Source organism: Cornus florida, unplaced genomic scaffold (genome assembly GCF_030987335.1).
Source record: "Cornus florida cultivar Cherokee Brave unplaced genomic scaffold, ASM3098733v1 CherokeeBrave_3.0.0_Hap2_Chr07, whole genome shotgun sequence".
NCBI lineage: Eukaryota > Viridiplantae > Streptophyta > Magnoliopsida > Cornales > Cornaceae > Cornus > Cornus florida.
The window spans coordinates 54,604,569-54,621,715 of NW_026775577.1; the positions used below are offsets into that span (position 1 = coordinate 54,604,569).

At 37.4% G+C, this 17,147-nt stretch overlaps 1 pseudogene; it reads right to left on the bottom strand.

Annotated features, from left to right (window-relative positions):
- Positions 1-597: 597 nt before the first annotated feature.
- On the bottom strand, positions 598-696 carry LOC132267984 (small nucleolar RNA R71; annotated as a pseudogene).
- Between the last annotated feature and the right edge of the window lie 16,451 nt (positions 697-17,147).

Consider the following 17,147-nt stretch of genomic DNA (forward strand, 5'->3'; position numbering starts at 1 on the left):
TGAGGACCTTGGTCACATAGACCAACAAGGTATCCTTCATCCCAATGTGCACAATGAGTACATATAAGTACCATTAGGCATGCCTAGGCCATTCATTCACCAACCACCACAACAACAAGGCCAAGTTCCATATGGAATGCCAAGGCCAATGTATGTTTCACAACCTCCTATCATCAATCAAGGAATTCAAAACCAAGGTGTTCATGTTGCACCTCAAGTAGCTAATCCACCTCTTGCTTTAAGTGACCATTATGTGCCTAATGAATATAATGCACCTACATGCATCCAATTACCTCTATTTAGAGCACATCATTATGAAATCAAGCCACAAACGATTCAAATACTTCCTAACTATCATGGACTTCCAAGTGAAGAACCTTACAAGCATTTGGATGAGTTTATTGAAGTATGTTCCACCGTAAAATATACGGTCATGCCGGAAGAGGTTTTAAGACTCAAACTTTTTTCATTCACCTTAAAAGATAAGGCAAAGTATTAGTTTAACAATCTTAGGCCTTTTTCAAACACTTCTTGAGCAGAAATGCAACAAGAGTTCTTGAAGAAGTACTATCCGGTTTCAAAGACCAGTGCCATGAGAACCTCAATTCGAGAATTTTCACATGGGGATGGAGAAACGTTTCATGAGGTATGGGAACATTTCAATGAATTGCTTAGGAAGTGTCCACATCATGACATGCCCAAATGGCAATTAGTTCAATATTTCTTTGAGAGCTTATCGGACAACTATAATGGCAATTATCTTTGCTTAAGAAGAGCTTATCTTCCATGGGTGGCTCATACATTGATAGGCATGAGGATGATGTGTGGCGTCTTTATGAGAGCATGAGTGAAAATTCTTTGCATAGAACACTATCATCCAAGAATGGTAGAAATTGACAAGGTAGGAAGAGTGTTAGCTTACATCAAGTCGATCGTTCAAATGAAATAGCCACCGAAATGAAGTCTTAAGCTCAAAGGTTTGATCAATTTTTGGTTAACCAAAACTCGACAAACCAAGTATCTTCCTTCCCTAACCATTCTCATCGTGCATCAAATGAAACATGTATGACTTGTTCTAGTGTTCTTCATTCTACTTCTCATTGTCCTCACGGACAAGTGCAAAATGAACCTAATGAATAAGTCAATGCAGCTTTTGTGAACCAAGGGAACAATCCTTATAGTACTCATTATAATCCAAGTTGGAGGAATCATCCGAATTTCTCTTGGAAAAACCAAGGAGAGGGCTCAAACCCTTTCCAAGGCGGTTTTCAAGGGAAGTACATTCCACCTCCACTTCAAAACCAAGGATCCCAAGGTTATAGACCTTATCAATCACAAGGGAATCAATTTGCTAATTCTCATTTTCCCGACCAATCTTATTCCCAAGGTAATACTAGAAGTCTCGCCTTTGAAGAAAAATTTTTGAATGATATGGGCACTTTAGAGGCTAACAAACAATTGCTTCATTCTCACTCTCAATCTATTGCAAAGCTAGAAACCCAAGTAGGGCAAATACCAAGCACTCTCAATGCAAGAGAAAAGGGAAAGATGCCTAATAATGCCCTACTGAAGCAATAATGTGTTGTGGAAACCCATTCCTCATCGGAAGGCCACACCATTGAATATGTCAATGGAATGATTACCTTACGAAGTGGTAGGATTGTGGACAATCAAGTTGGAATGTCCAATGAATAGAGTCAACCGGTGCAACCTCAAGTTGTCACCCGTCCTGTTTCACATCCCATTCCTCCTTCATTGCAGGTACATGATCTTGTGAATGAGAAAGTCTTGAAAAATGTGTTTGAAAAAGAAGTTTTGAAAAATGATGTTGAAAAAGTTTTGTTGAAAAATGATTTGAAAACTTCTTGTGTTGAAGAGAGTTCAAAAGAAAATTCTGAAAAAGTGTTTAAACCAAAGGTTCCATTTCCGGATGCCTTAAAAGGATCCATTTCAAAAGACAAGCAAAAGGCAAAAATCAATGAAATTATGGAAATGCTTAGGCAAGTAAAAGTCAATCTTCCACAATTGGATGCAATGAAACAAATTCCGGCTTATGCCAAATTCTTGAAAGACTTGTGCACCCAAAAGCGGAAGAACAAGAGCCAAACACCAAGAAAAGTGGTTTTGATCGAGCAAGTAAGCTCAATTTTGCAACATAACACTCTTCCAAAGTTTAAGGACCCCGGTTCACCCACTACATCATGCATTATTGGTGATCATATCATTAATCAGGCGCTTCTTGACTTAGGAGCAAGTGTTAACCTTCTTCCATACTCGGTTTATGTCAAATTGCGCCTAGGTGAATTGAAACTGATGTCCGTAGTTTGCAACTTGCCGACTGATCCATTAAGAAGCCTAGGGGTATAATTAAGGATCTTTTGATTAAGATTGATAAATTCTTCTTCCCGGTTGATTTCGTTGTCATAGACACGGAACTGATCCCCAATCCTAAGAGCCAAATTCCCATTATCCTTGGCCGTCCCTTCTTGGCAACCGCTAATGCCAACATCAATTGTAGGACAGGGATAATGAATATCTCATTTGGCCACATGAAGCTGAAGTTGAATATCTTTAATCCCACGCCCAATTCATTTGACAAATATGAAGGAGAGGTTAATGTTGTAGATAAATGTCATGATCTTCAATGTCAAGGACATGAGCTTTTGTGTAAGACCAAAACTTCCAAAGAATCACCTTCAACCTTGCATTCTCAAAGTCTTGTTTCAAATTCTTGCTTTGAAAGGGCATGGAAGCCCAAAGGTTGTTATTGCATAGATAAAGGATCAAAAGTTTCTTTTGAACTTAATCCAACAAGTTCTTCAAAGAACCATTTGTTGGGTGGAGTTCAAAGCATCTATCACCCCAATAAGGAGAGGATGCATTATAAGATCTTTGATCCGGGCTAAAAGAGCCCAACGTCTTGCTAGAGACGTTAAAAACTAGCCAAAGCATTCGTAGGGTGTCAAAACCCTATTCCTCCCTCATTTCTATCTTTCATTTCATTTCTTGCGAAGTCTAGATACTTATTTTTGGTTCATATGCATTGAAAGAAACTTTGGTGAAGATTGCATGAGCTTTCATGTCATTATTGAGCACTCTGCATAGTTCGATCGATCTCAAACCTGAGTTCAATTGATCGAACTCCATCCTGCATCCAACACTTAGAAAAATTTTCGACTTGCAAAAACCTGCATCTAAATCACCTCTCTATCCCATCGTTCGAACTAACTCTTAAATCGATCAAGAGACCTTCGATTGATCCAACTCCAAAGTTTGATCGATCTCATGATTCAACACTTAGAAAATTTTTGACCCTGCATAAACCTGCATATTTCACCTCTCTGTCTCATCGATCGAAACATTCCAAGATCGATCTGAAGTTCTTCGATCGATCCAACTTCCAAGTTCGATCGATCTTCAAGTTCCAACACTTAGCCAATTTTCTGACCCGAAAACCTGCATATTTTTGCTCTCTGTCTGATCGATTTGATCGATCTCAGTTCTCCATTTCATTATTTTGACTTTGTTTTGACTTTTCAAATTTTAAAAAATCCAAACATAATTTCATTTTTATTTTATTTTCATTTCATTTCATTTTATAATTCAAAAAGTTTTCAAAAATTCAAAAATATTTTAATTAATATTGTTTATTTAATTTATTCAAAAATAATAAAAAAAACCAAAAATATTTTATTCTATTTTATTTTATTTTACAATTTTTAATTTTAATTTCAATTTTTAATTTTAATTTTGCATATTTCAAAATTTTCAAAAATCCAAAAATACTTTGAAGAGAGTTCATCAAAGTTCGATCGATCTCAGTTGAAGTTCGATCGATCGAACTCTGTCGAGAATGTTTTTAAAATAGACCTGGAGGGTCTCAGGATCGATCATTTAGATCGATACAACCCTCCAAACCCTTACTCCCCTCATCACCGCCGCATCTAATCTCATCTCCCTCATCTTCGGTGACATCTCCGGCGAAATCCAAGCTCACATCTACCTCTCTCATCTCGGATTTCTCACCCACTCTTCGTATCCACTTCTCTCCCTTCGATTTGGGTAAGATCCGAGATCTCACTTATGATTTAAGCTTCAATATGATGATTAGATGTTTTTATATGTTGCATTCTTGCTTTATACATGATTGAATCTCCATTTTTGAAGCTTCGAAGCATTGAGTTTCCATGTATATATATATATGTATATGCTTCGTATATATATGTATGTGTTTGATCTATTTTGGGAGGATGGGCCATTATTGGGTGATGGGATTTGATGATTTGTTGTGTTGATAGACCCATGAACACGTTCGTGTGGGCCCCATGCTTCCAAAGTCACAGATCTGTGACTGTTTATATTCGTCACACAATTCGATCGATCGAACTTGTATCTCAGATCGATCTTGAGAGATCGATCGAACTCGTGTCTCAGATCGATCTCACTTATTTTCGATCGATCCAGCTTTGGTGATCGATCTCACTTCTTTTTCTGATCGATCGAACTTCACAGATCTCACACACACACTTCATTCATCATATCTTATGTTCATGCTATCTTATATATGCCCAATGCCTATGATATTCCACATTAGATGCATTCCATACTTACATTGTTTAGCATGTTTCATATCCTACCACTTGCATAGATTCATCTCATATCTGTTTTGTCTATTTTTACTTGACATTCATGTTTCTATATTGTATTTAAAATTTCTTATTCTGGCACTAACTCCCATTGTAAGTTTTTCTTTTTCTTTTTGCAGGCCATGGTTAAGAGGAAGACCGTTGCCAATAAGCAACACAGGCCCCACCGACACATTAAACCACGGATAGAGAAGCCAGTAGAGCCCTCTCATGCATAGGAGGAGCTAGCACAGGCTACCCCACCGCAGTCACCATCTCATGAGGCTGAGGATGACCATATGCCATCCACCTATGCGGCTCATCCTGCATTTACTCCATCACCATCTCCACCGCATGCTGGAGCTGAGCATTCACCTATACCAGCTCAGCCAGCTCATCTGGAGCGTGATAGGCCCGAGCCTAGATATGCGCATATGACGGTCGACCATGAGTCAGTGTTTGACACAGCCTTTAGAGGGGCCTGGCAGCTATTCTTGCTCCAGTCATAAAGCTGGTCTACCCGTGGCTGGTACGGTTGTTCTACCAGATCCTCCGACCATCCCCGCGTACCACAGCAGAGCTGGTCACTTCTGTAGATGGCCATCAGATCACCATCACAGTGGACTCACTAGCCTGCTCTTGCCACTGCCCATACCGCTGTCCTCCAGAGCTTCAGGAGACATATCCGAGGCTTTACAGGCCTTCCTACGCTGACATGGCAGTCTTTCTTACAGGTCACCATGCTAGTGGTGAGACCTTCGCCACACGGACATTCCTTCCAGATGACCTTTGGTTTATCAATTCTGTGCTCTTCCAGAATATATACATGGCCGGGCACAAGATTCAGAGGAGGGGCGATTATTTGACAGCCCTCTATGCCTTCTACACCAGGCACTGGATGTCCATTCCCGCACTCATCTGGAGCATGATGAGGAAGCTATATGACGAGTAAATTAGCAAGGAGATGCCCGGACGGGCTAAGTCTCTTCCATTCAGCCACCTCATCACCCAAATTTTGATAGACCAGCGCTACCCTATTCATCCTCAAAAGTACCCCGAGAGAGGTTCATGTCACTTTCTGAAGAAGGTTTGGACCAAGAGCTACAACGGCATTATTTCTAGACTGCAGGACTACGCGGTAGTGGCTACAGAGGAGCTAGAGGAAGAGAAGGCACAGGCAGCAGTAGAGGCAGCAGCAGCAGATCCGGCAATGGATGACGCACCAATCGATCTAGCTGCCGATCATATAGATATTGAATTAGAGCGCCCTGCAGACGCCACAGAGCAGTACTCTCCAGCTGGGTCGCCTATTCACAACCAGGAGCAGACTCAGGAGCTTTCTTCTGATTCATCTATGCCTGAGGCTCCAGATCTAACCCCCGACTTTGGAGTACTTCTGCAGACGCTTGAGGATGTTGTTGTTGCCATACGAGCTGATCTTACAGCCCACAGAGCTGATTTTGCTGCCTTCCGTAAGGATGTCGCGACTATGTTCCGAGATCTATTCAGAGAAGTCCGTGGAGCCCGACTTGCCCGTCCTATCTCATCCACCTGAGTCCCCAGTTCCTTCTATCTCATGATCCCTCTCTCCTATTGATACTTTACTTTTGTCACTGTACATTATTGCTTCTGTAGCCGGTCTGTCGGCTTTAATATTTTTGTTGTACCTGTATTTTATCTATTTTATATATCTGTTTTTGCTACAGATGTCATATGATTGTATTATCATATCTATATGTTTGACTCCATCAAGTGCATCACAGTGACTTCAGTGAGAGAGTGCTACCCAATTTTCAGGACCACCCTTATAACTCTCTCATCTATTTATCTGTTTATCCCATTTACACTTGCATGTCCACTGTGCACTAATTATCCCATTTTGTTATCTAATGAGTTTATCCAAGCGCCAATTTACAAGACCATAGTTCATCCCAAGTTTGGGGGGCCATGCGACCTACTTCGGATACTTCAGTCCCGATCATTCTTGCTTAGTTGCACTAGTATACTCTATCCCTTATTCTCTTACACATTGAGGACATTGTGCCATTTAAGTTTGGGGGGAATGGTGTTTTGCGGTGTTAGCTTTAAATTTCAAAATTTTGAGCATGACTTGTGTAAATGAGGAACATTTCTATGACTGGTCCATATCTAGCTATGATTTTGATCTTTTGAGGACCATATTGCTTAAAATTTAAAAAATTGTTTAACTTAAGAGTCCAATACTCCTTGTATGCCTTATGAATGCCATTTAAGAGTAAATTTATCAAAAAATTGATATCTTGCTTGCACTTGTGGTCCACATCATCTTGATTTTGTGATTTTTTTGAGATTCACTCTAGTATTTTACACTAGCATAGGTGCACACTACCATTATTTATAGGGTACTTGCTTTGTCAATTATTGAATTGGTTATATCCCAATTGGGCTAGTAGTGCATTGAAAGCTTTTATTCTTGATAAAGGTGGATAACAACCCCTTTTCACTAAGTAGCCGGGATTCTAGCCTCATTAAGCACTGAACTTCTCGCGCCGAAAGGTGAAGAGCCCAAACTCTAAGTTAATAATTGAACTTGATAAAAAAAAATTAAAAAAAAAAAAAAAAAAGTTGCAAAAGCAATAAAAAGTGAGGACTTCTCCCAAATGGTGAGAAGTGTGAAATGATTAGATGGAGGATGTTTTAATTTGTAGCCTAGTTGATTTGAGCTTGTAAGTCCGTAGGGGTGTTTGAACGCCTAAAGCCGTCTGGTTTGGGAGTCATTGACCTAACGCTCGACCTCATGAATCGCTAGAAAGCTTAATAGATCAACACATTACACCATGCTTCCATCTTTGATCCCAAAAAAAAAAAATCGACTGAAAAGAATAACTGCACCTAGAACAATAAAGCTTTAATAAAAGGTTCACTTTTTGTCTCGATGATCGGTACTAGATTTGTGTGCTAGTTTGAGGGTAAGGATGTGATTAATTCTTTAGTTGGCTAAGATAGCAACATATTTAATACCAGTCCACTCAAAAGGATTCTAGAGTTGTTTTGATTTACATGATCATTTTCTTGATGTGTGGATGACCATACTTGCTTACTTGATGTTGAGATTTTGGGAGATTGCATAAAAATGTTTGAAAAATTGCATACTTGAGTTAGTTTTCTCCTAATGCTTGTTTGCAATATTGGTGCCTCTTTTGAAAGAATGAGCTTAATGTTTGCGGGTACCATTTCTGGAAACCCTCACGAGACTTCACCCGTCTACTAGGGGTAACCTAGGGGTTTAAAAGGCTTGTTGCATATGCTAAGTGCAATCGTGTTCCCTACGAAAGTGGCATTATCCATTTATTATTTTCTAGACTCATATTTGTATAGTTGTTTATTTCATTCCTTTACTTTCTATTTCATTGCTAGCGACTAGCAAAATTTAAGTTTGGGGGTGTGATGAGCGCTGAAAAGTGCGTATTTAAACCCCTTAAGCTTAAGCATTCTAGCACATTCATCTATCTTACTTTACTGTTTTAGATTGATTTCGTATTATTTCCATTTTCAGGCACTTATCCCGAAAATAAGCTAACTCAGCCAAATAAGAGCTTAATTGAAGCAATTCTGGGATTAAACAAAGAAAGGAGCAAAGTGGAGAAAGAAAGAAGCAAATGAAGCCAAAGGTGGGAAGCAGCAAAGTTCGATCGATCGAACAATAATCGATCTTAGCACTTCAAGATAGATCCAAACCTTGGCCTAAAAGCATAAAGTCCAAAAGTTCGATCGATCCAACACCACCCTTCGATCGATCGAACACCTTTGTCCTTATTCAAATGATCGATCCTATCCACAGCTGTACCGCCCACTAACCACTTTTGTCCTTTTCCCAAAAATATCTCCCAAAATATCTCAAATTTTGTCTTTTCCCAAAAACCTCAACCAGTTGGATCAATCTAGCCTAAGTTCAATGGATCTCAGCCAGTTCGATCAATCCAAGTCTAAGGTTCGATCGATCGAACTTCCTCCAGTGCGAAAAAGTAAAATTTCCATCTCATTGAAAGTTGTCCTTTATCCAATCATTAGGGAATATGGTGTGCACGACCCCAGCTCATTTTTGGGTGTCATTTGACCTACCTATATAAGGATAAGGATTGTTTTTTACAAAGGGGGCCAAGATACAATTCTACGGTTTAATCTCTTAGACAGCAAGCTTAGAAGAGGAGGCTAGAGACACCATTGGAGACTCTTCATCAACCAAGGAGCAGATTTCTTCCATGGAGTTAGCCCTTGAGGGTTGGAGCAACATCACCATGATTGGCTAGACATCCTCTTGGGGCTAGAGTTAGCCCCAAGCATGCTTTCTATATCTTAATCTTGTGTATTATTGAGGGATTAGTGTTGTAATTGATGTTTTGACACTTTGATATATATAGATCTTGTTTATTCAATAAGTTATGTGGTTTAATGCTTCCAATTGATCATTTTATTCTATCCATATGTCTATGTATGCTAGGATAAATGTTCACGTGCTTGTCTCTAGATTTAGTGTTATTGATGCATGTCTATGTGTATTGATGCTATAGATTTAGAGATTGTTAAAACATAGTGCTTAATGGAATGCTCTTGTGATTTTCTTGATGGTTCATACTTAGTCCTTGATGGATTATGCCTCTCCCCTAGTTTATTTTCATGCTAGTAGTGTAGATATAGTGTAGTTGTAGTGTAGTGTTAAATGGGAGGACAATCTATGCTTGTTGTTTGATGCTCCAAGCTTTTGAATGCAAGTAACATATGTCTCTAACCTTGTGTTGTATTTGGATTATGAGCTTAATGAAAGGATTAATGACTTGTTTTGATCTATTGTGCTTTTCACATGTTGTTTAGATAATATATGCTTCATTGATTAGATATATTGTGCCTTTCACATGATGTTTAGACAATACATGCTTAACTAGTCATCCTTGCTTATTGAATCAACCAAACACACACACACACACCAATATTGAAACACACCATTTGCCCTCATTAATCACTTGTCAATGGTATAGAAATGCATTGCTTGGTGGTGATCTCTAAACCCCATGATCTCTCTCTCTCTTACTTACTCTTAATTGTATTCTTTTGTTATCACTTAGTTTAATTTAGTTGTTCTCTAATCAACCAACCAACCAATTGTTTGATCACTCGACCTACTAGCCCTAATAGTGATTCCATGACCTTGTTCGATCCTCACAATCCCTTGGGACGATCCCTACTCGCCCTAGCTATATTTATAGTGAAGGTAGTAGTGGCTTATATAAATGTAAAACTCTTAGCCCTCACCTTAAAATGCACACACTCTCAAACTTGACGGTAGTGAGGCAAAATCGCCGGTCATCAAACAATCAAACGATCATGCAAATACCAATGAAAAAGGGGTAGCTAAGTTGGTGAGTGAATAGGACCCTTTGTTAAAGCATGTATGAACATTCTGAAGCTCACATATCCATAATCATGCATAGAACCTCATTCATCAAGCTTAAGGAACATAAGACTAAATTTGAATATCATTAAAACATGTTCCTGAAACTGAAGTTCCATTTCGGTCGACCGAAATGGAATGATAACTTAAAACAGTCGACCAACCCTAACAAAGAATTTGGAACAAAGCTTCTAAGTTATTTCGGCCTTCCGAAACAAAAGACCAATTCATTTCGGTCTACCAAAATGAGTTACTGAAAGAATACTACTAAGTTTTTCAGATGACCGAAATAAAAGAAGCAAATAAATCGGACGAACTGATTCTAACAGAATGTTTTGGAACAAAGGAGGAAGGTGTTTCGGACAATCAAAACAAAAGGTAGATTATTTCGGTCTACCGAAACAAAGAATGATAGCCAACCTTAAACCATTTCGGACGATCGAAACACAATGGTGTTTCATTTCGGACGACCGAACCGGTGCAGATTTAAATTTTGAATGGCTATTTTACCTCAAACTGTGTGTCCAACAACTAAAATACATATCAAATTCATCTGAAACTCTATATAATGACTTGTGGTCTTCATAAAAAGGTATTGCAACCATTGTGAATCATATCCTTGCAATCATAAAGCCTTTGTATCATCATTCACACGCTTTATATCTGATGAGCGCTGAAAAGTTCGTATTTAAACCTCTTAAGCTTGAGTATTCTAGAACCTTTATCTTTCTTATTTTCCCATTTTAGACTAATTTCATGTTATTGCCCTTTCAGGTGCTTATCTCCAAAATAAGTTAAGTAAGCCAAATTAGAGCATAAAAGAAGTAATCTTAAGCTAAATGGAATAATAGAGCAAAGTGGTGGAAAACAGCAAGCTTCGATCGATCAGACATATTTTCGATCGATCTCACATTAATGGATCCTGCCTCACCAAGATGGATCAAACCCACTTGTCCTTATCCTCAAGAATTTCCATCTTCGATTGATCTAACTTTCTTCAGATCAATCAAACTTCCTAGATCTTATCCCCACCTACCACTTTTGTCTTTTTCCCAAAATATCCTAAAAATATCTCAGATTTATCTTATTCCAAAAAGGCGCCGCCAAGGATTGATCGATCTGGCCTTACTTCGATGGATTTGGCCACAGTTCGATCAATCTCATCTAAATTTGATCGATCAAACCTCCTCAAGTCTGAAATAAAATAGAGTCCAACTCATTAAATGATGGCTTGTGGTGCAATCATTGGGAGGGACCCTAGTGCACGAGACCTGACCATTGAGTGTGACACTTGAGCTACCTATATAAGGATTTTGAGCCATTTTTAACACCATATCATATATCTCATATCACATTTCATATATACTATCTTGGAAAGGAGGCCAGAGATTAGAGAGACATACACTATTTGGGAGTTCTTCCATTTTTTTAGGGTTTCCATCAAGAAGAAGATCATTCCTACCATAGAGATGGCCCTTGAGGGTTAGATGACTACATCAATGAGTAGCTAAACATCTTCTTGGGGCTAGAGTTAGCCCTAAACATGCCTTCTAGACCTTGATGTTTTGTATTTTGAGGGGATTTGTGTTGCAATCTTGTCTTGACATTTGATTTATATATGAATTTTGTTCTTACAATGATTTTTGTTGTTTAATACCTCTAATTGATCATTTCATTCTATCCATATATCTATGTATGCTAGAATAGATGTTCATATGTTTATCTCTTGGTTTTGTGATATTGATGCATGTCTATGTGTATTGATGTTATGAATCTAAAGATTCTCAAGGCATAGTGCTTAAATAGAATACTCTTGTGATTTATTTGATGGTTCATACTCATTTCTTAATGGATTGTGCCTCTACCTTAGTTTAATTAGTTTAATTTTCATATCCTTAGCTTAGATGTTGTGTAGTTACTTTACTTTCTTAGATGTGAGGACAATCCATGCTTGTTGTTTGATATTCCATACTTATGAATGCAAGTAGTATAATTCTCTAACTTGTTAGTGTGTTGATTGTGAGCTTAAAGGAAGGAATAATGGCTTAGTTTGATATATTGTGTTATTCACTAGGTTTTCTAGACATTATATGCTTAATTAGTCAGTCCACGCTTATTGATTCAATCAAACACACCTCTTTGTATTACAACACATATTTCCCCTTATTCATTACACATTGAGTATCTAGAATGGTGATATTTAATGGTAACCTCTAGATCCCAAGACCTCTCTCTCTTATTCTCTACCCTTTTATTTACTTTAGTTGTTTAGTATTGAATTTATTTACATTTTAGTTTAATTAACCAATCAAAACACCTTTTGATCACTCGACCTACTAATCTAACCTTATTTCTATATTAACATTGCCCCGAATCCCTTGGGACGATCCTTACTCACCCTAGCTATATTAGTAGTTAAAGGTAGTAGTGGCACTTTATAAATTTAAACTTGGCCACACTTTTATATGCAATTTTGGGTGTTACGACACGACCTTTGGAAGCACACCAATATCCTGAAAGAGTATTGAGCTTCAATCTATTCATATATACTCTAGAGTGAGCTAAAAATTGTACTACAGATCTGAGAAAGAGATTATATTGTACTTCATTTATCCCTAGGAAGACTAAGAGAAGGTGTTTCTCTTAGCACTTTGAAGCCAGAGGAGCTTTGTAATACCCCTATTTTTAAAAGGATAAATTTGGAATTTGAGTTTTATTTTATGTGCATTGTTGATTGATGTTATGGCTATGTGCTTATGTGGCAAATTTGTTTATTTGAGTAATTGGTTCTTTTTTTATAATGATTTAATTGTGTGTTAATTTCTCGGTTGATTTCGTTGTGTAATTGTAATTAAGTGGTTAGGCTTAAATAATATATTTGCTTTGTGTTTAATTTTAGTTTTCTTTTAAAAAGGAGTTGGTTTTGGGATAGTAGTTGATGACCAAATAAAGGGTCACATGGACTACTTGGATGGATCTACATGGGTAACGGTTATGACCCATGGGTAATGGAGATTATTATTATTATTATTCTAATTAACCATGATAAGGAGGATTTAGATATCATACAAATATATATATTTATATTACATTTTTAAATGGTCGTATATATGTAGAGACGTAATGGTACAGGGTAGTATTAGTATTAGTATATAAATTTTAATATATATATTTTTCTTGTTGTATTTTTAGCCGACGTAATGTCTGGTTGGGATTAGGGTTTTAATAAGCCTATATATATATTTATGCTGGGTTTGCCAAGGTTTTAGAACCTTAGTCACATATCACTGGAGGCAAGGGAAAATATAGAGAGGTTTGAGAGAAACTGAGAGGAAGAGAATCTAGGTTTCAGTCCAAAGGGCTGAATCAAGGAGGAGGAGGAACAGGGGCTGGCTCGTGGGTTAAACCAAGATTAGTAGTAGAGATTCAACGGCAACTAAGGTCACCAGAAAACCTAGAAGGAAGACGACGTTGAAAGGTTTCAAATCGAAACCGAAAGGCAAGTTCTTTTCTTCCTCCTTCCCTTTAGCTTGTGTTCTATGCACCTAGGTATGCTCTAGGGTCTTAATGGATCAATAACTGAATTATGCATGTTTTGATATGTCAAATTAATCATATCTATGTCTTGAATTAGTTCTGTGATGATTTCTGAAGGTTTGGTTACAGTACTTGTTTTCATAAGCATGTTATAATCCGTAAGTGTTAAAGAATTTTAGTAATGTAATTCGGTATGAATAATGAATCTGGATGATACTGAACATACTTGGGAAATCTAGGTTCAGGTTTAAAATAAATAGAAAGGGTTGGAAGCAGCCGGAGTTGAGGAAGAATGTCGTAGAATCACAGACGCAGCCTACGGCTCTACCCTCTTGGAGACGGCTCCAAGAATTTTTAGAGCCTTCTCCTTTTGCTTTAGAGCCTTCTCCTTTTATTTTAGAACCTTCTCCTTTTGCTTAGAGCCTTCCCCGTCTGTTTTAGAGCCTTCTCTTTTGTTTTTTGAGCCTTCTCCTTTTGGTTTTAGAGCAGTCTCTCACGAGGATTGATTTTCTGAAGTTTTAGATGACGTTTGGATGTTTTAATTTGGTCTGGACTATGTGGTGAGCATACTGGGGTTCTTAATACTAATTTCAAGTGTGATTAAAGCCTCTTGTTGTATAATTTATGTCTTTACACTAAAGGATGGACAGTATAAAACTATACAATTTAACCTACTGTTAACGAATGGAAGGAATTGAATTGTTCTGAAAAATTCTTGGACTTCACAGAATGATTAAAAGGTTAATTTTGGGTATTAATAAGACCTTTAGTTGATTTAAGTTTACTTCTAAGACAACGGGACAAGCAGTATTAAATTAGTAAACTTTCTATACTGTTAACGGATGAAAGGGGGATTAATTGCTTAACTAAATTTTAGCAATTTAATAGGATTTATGATATTTATAAAACTTGTTTTAGATGCATGATAGGGTCATCTATGTATTTGTTTTGATCTATACATGCTTTGGGATGCTAATTGTCGAAATATTAAACCGTTTTCTGCAATTACATGGATTAACGCTTGGATTTCAATTGCTGAAATATTAAACACTTTTCGGCAATTATTTAGATAATGGTTTTGGACTATAAATTACTAAACTATTATTTATGTGTGGTAATTTACATGGAAGTAATCTGGAATTTAATTGAGGAATTGTTAACTATATTCTGTCAATTACATGGATTTGTGTGTCGGATTATAATTGCTGAATTATGATTTTAAATTCTGTTAATTATGATGGATGTTGTGGATTGTATGCACCGGTATGGGACGGTGGCATACTAGGTATGGTTTAGCTTAAAACGCTAATTCCTACCTTATGGATTTTAATTGGTGAACTGTTTTACCTGTTCTATCAATTATATGGATTTTGTGGATTGTATGCATCGGTATAGGACGGTGGCATACTAGGGACAGACTGATTCAAAATACTCAGTCTTACCTACTTTGGAATAAGGGTACGAATTATAAAAATAGAGTCCTCCTTATATGTTAGTCTGTGCGGCTGAATAAGCTGAACGACTAACTGGATTTCTTACGGATGGATAGGATATGATTTTTAAATATATAATTTATGATACCGCGATATAAGCTTTAGTCTCAGGATCGTCGGTTAGGGAGCGTATACGCAGGGGGATGTGTAACTGGTTATGATAGTTGAGGTATACCCTGTTAGGTCTAGGTACTCATGCCCACCTACGGGTGCGTTTTTGCATGTTGCCTTCTATTCAGGTTGAGACCTCCATTGTAGTCCAGTGATAGTTCTGTAGTGTGGATATATATATATTTTTTACAGACTATTTAGATATGTTTGAGATATCTAGGGTGTATCTACGTATCGGGTCACTGTATGGATTGCAGTTGGATTAGAATTTGCATATGGGCCTGACCTACTCTTATTTTTACAGGTGTTCGTCAGTTCCAGGCTTAGAGCTTGATCATGCTGAGCAGATACAGTCATTCACTCCACCAACGATGTAGGATTTTATTTCATGTTTTAGACTTGGGTTTTATTTCTAGTTATTTAATTTCAGTTGGGATTTTTAGGGGTCCATTAGATGGATTCCCGAGTTGTATAATATGGAGAACAATTTGTATCAGAAGATTTTGATTATCAATGAAAGCTATTGGTTTATCGTTTTGGTTCTTTTCAGCATTTCTATTTATTCTTGTTAATTATATTTATATTTTGTGTTCAATTGTTGCTAATTGATTTGATATCCTCGGGTAATCGGGCGTGGGCTTGGCCAACCTGCATCCAGAGATTCGGGGGTATCACAAGCTTCTTGTAAAAGGTTTGCTCTCCACCCGTAAGGAGAAGACATAGTGGATTGGGAAGTCTCAAAAGGGATCTTGAGTCGAGGAGTAGGAGTTTCTGAACCTCGCTAAAATCGCTGAGTACTTGTTTGCAATCTCTTTCTTTATCTCTTATATTTGTTGCTTTAAGTTCAACCTGATTAATCTCTTGATAATTGCTGGTAGTTATAGCTTAAATTTCAGATTGCCTTATTAGACTATTACTGAGGAAGTTAGTCTTGCACTTGCATTTTAATTAGAATAAAAAATTAACCATTGTTTGCTAAGACTCTATTCAACCCCCCCCCCCCCCCCCCTCTAGAGTCATTACTTAGGCAACAATTGGTATCAGAGCCTAATCTCTATTGAAAAGGCTTAAGTGTATTAGAGAACAATCATGGCAAACTCAAATGGTCACTTTCATCAAGAAGGTCAATCTAATTCTAGACCTCCTTGGTTCGATGGGACAAACTATGGTTATTTGAAAAATACAATGATAGATTTTCTTCAATCCGTAGATTATCAAATTTGGTTAGTCATAGTCAATGGTCCATTTGTTCCAATGAAAATTGCTGACATAAGAAAAATCCTTAAAAATAAAGAAGAATGGGACACCAAAGATTATAAACTTATTTCCCTAAATGCTAAAGCCAAGGTAAATCTGAATTATGCCATAAGTCCTAGTGAGTATAATAGAGTCTCTACATGTACCACAGCTAAAGAAATATGGGATAAACTTCAGATTACCTATGAAGGGACATCACAAGTGAAGGAATCCAAAATTCATATCCTTATGCATCAATATGAATTGTTTCGCATGAATGAAAATTAGTCCATTAGTGAAATGTTTGTGAGATTTACTGACATTATAAATAGCTTAAAGAATCTTGGTAGAACTATTACTAATTTTGATCTTGCAAGGAAAATTCTAAGAAGCTTACCTGAAAAATGGGATGCAAAAGCTACGGCATTTAAGGAGGCCCACAACCTCAACACACTTGAGTTGGATGAACTTCTTGGCTTTCTTGTTACATAGGAAATCACCCTAAAAGATAGAGAAAGAAAACATCATCGAAAGAAAGAAATTGCTCTCAAATCCTATCAAATAGAAAAGGAAGCTACCAGCAACGAAAGTGAAAATGATGATCTTGCTCACATTACTCAATCCTTCAAAAGATTTCTTCATAGGAATAAATTCAACAAGGGAATATTCAAAAAGGGTGAATCATCAAATGAACAAAGCAAACGAGACACCCCTACC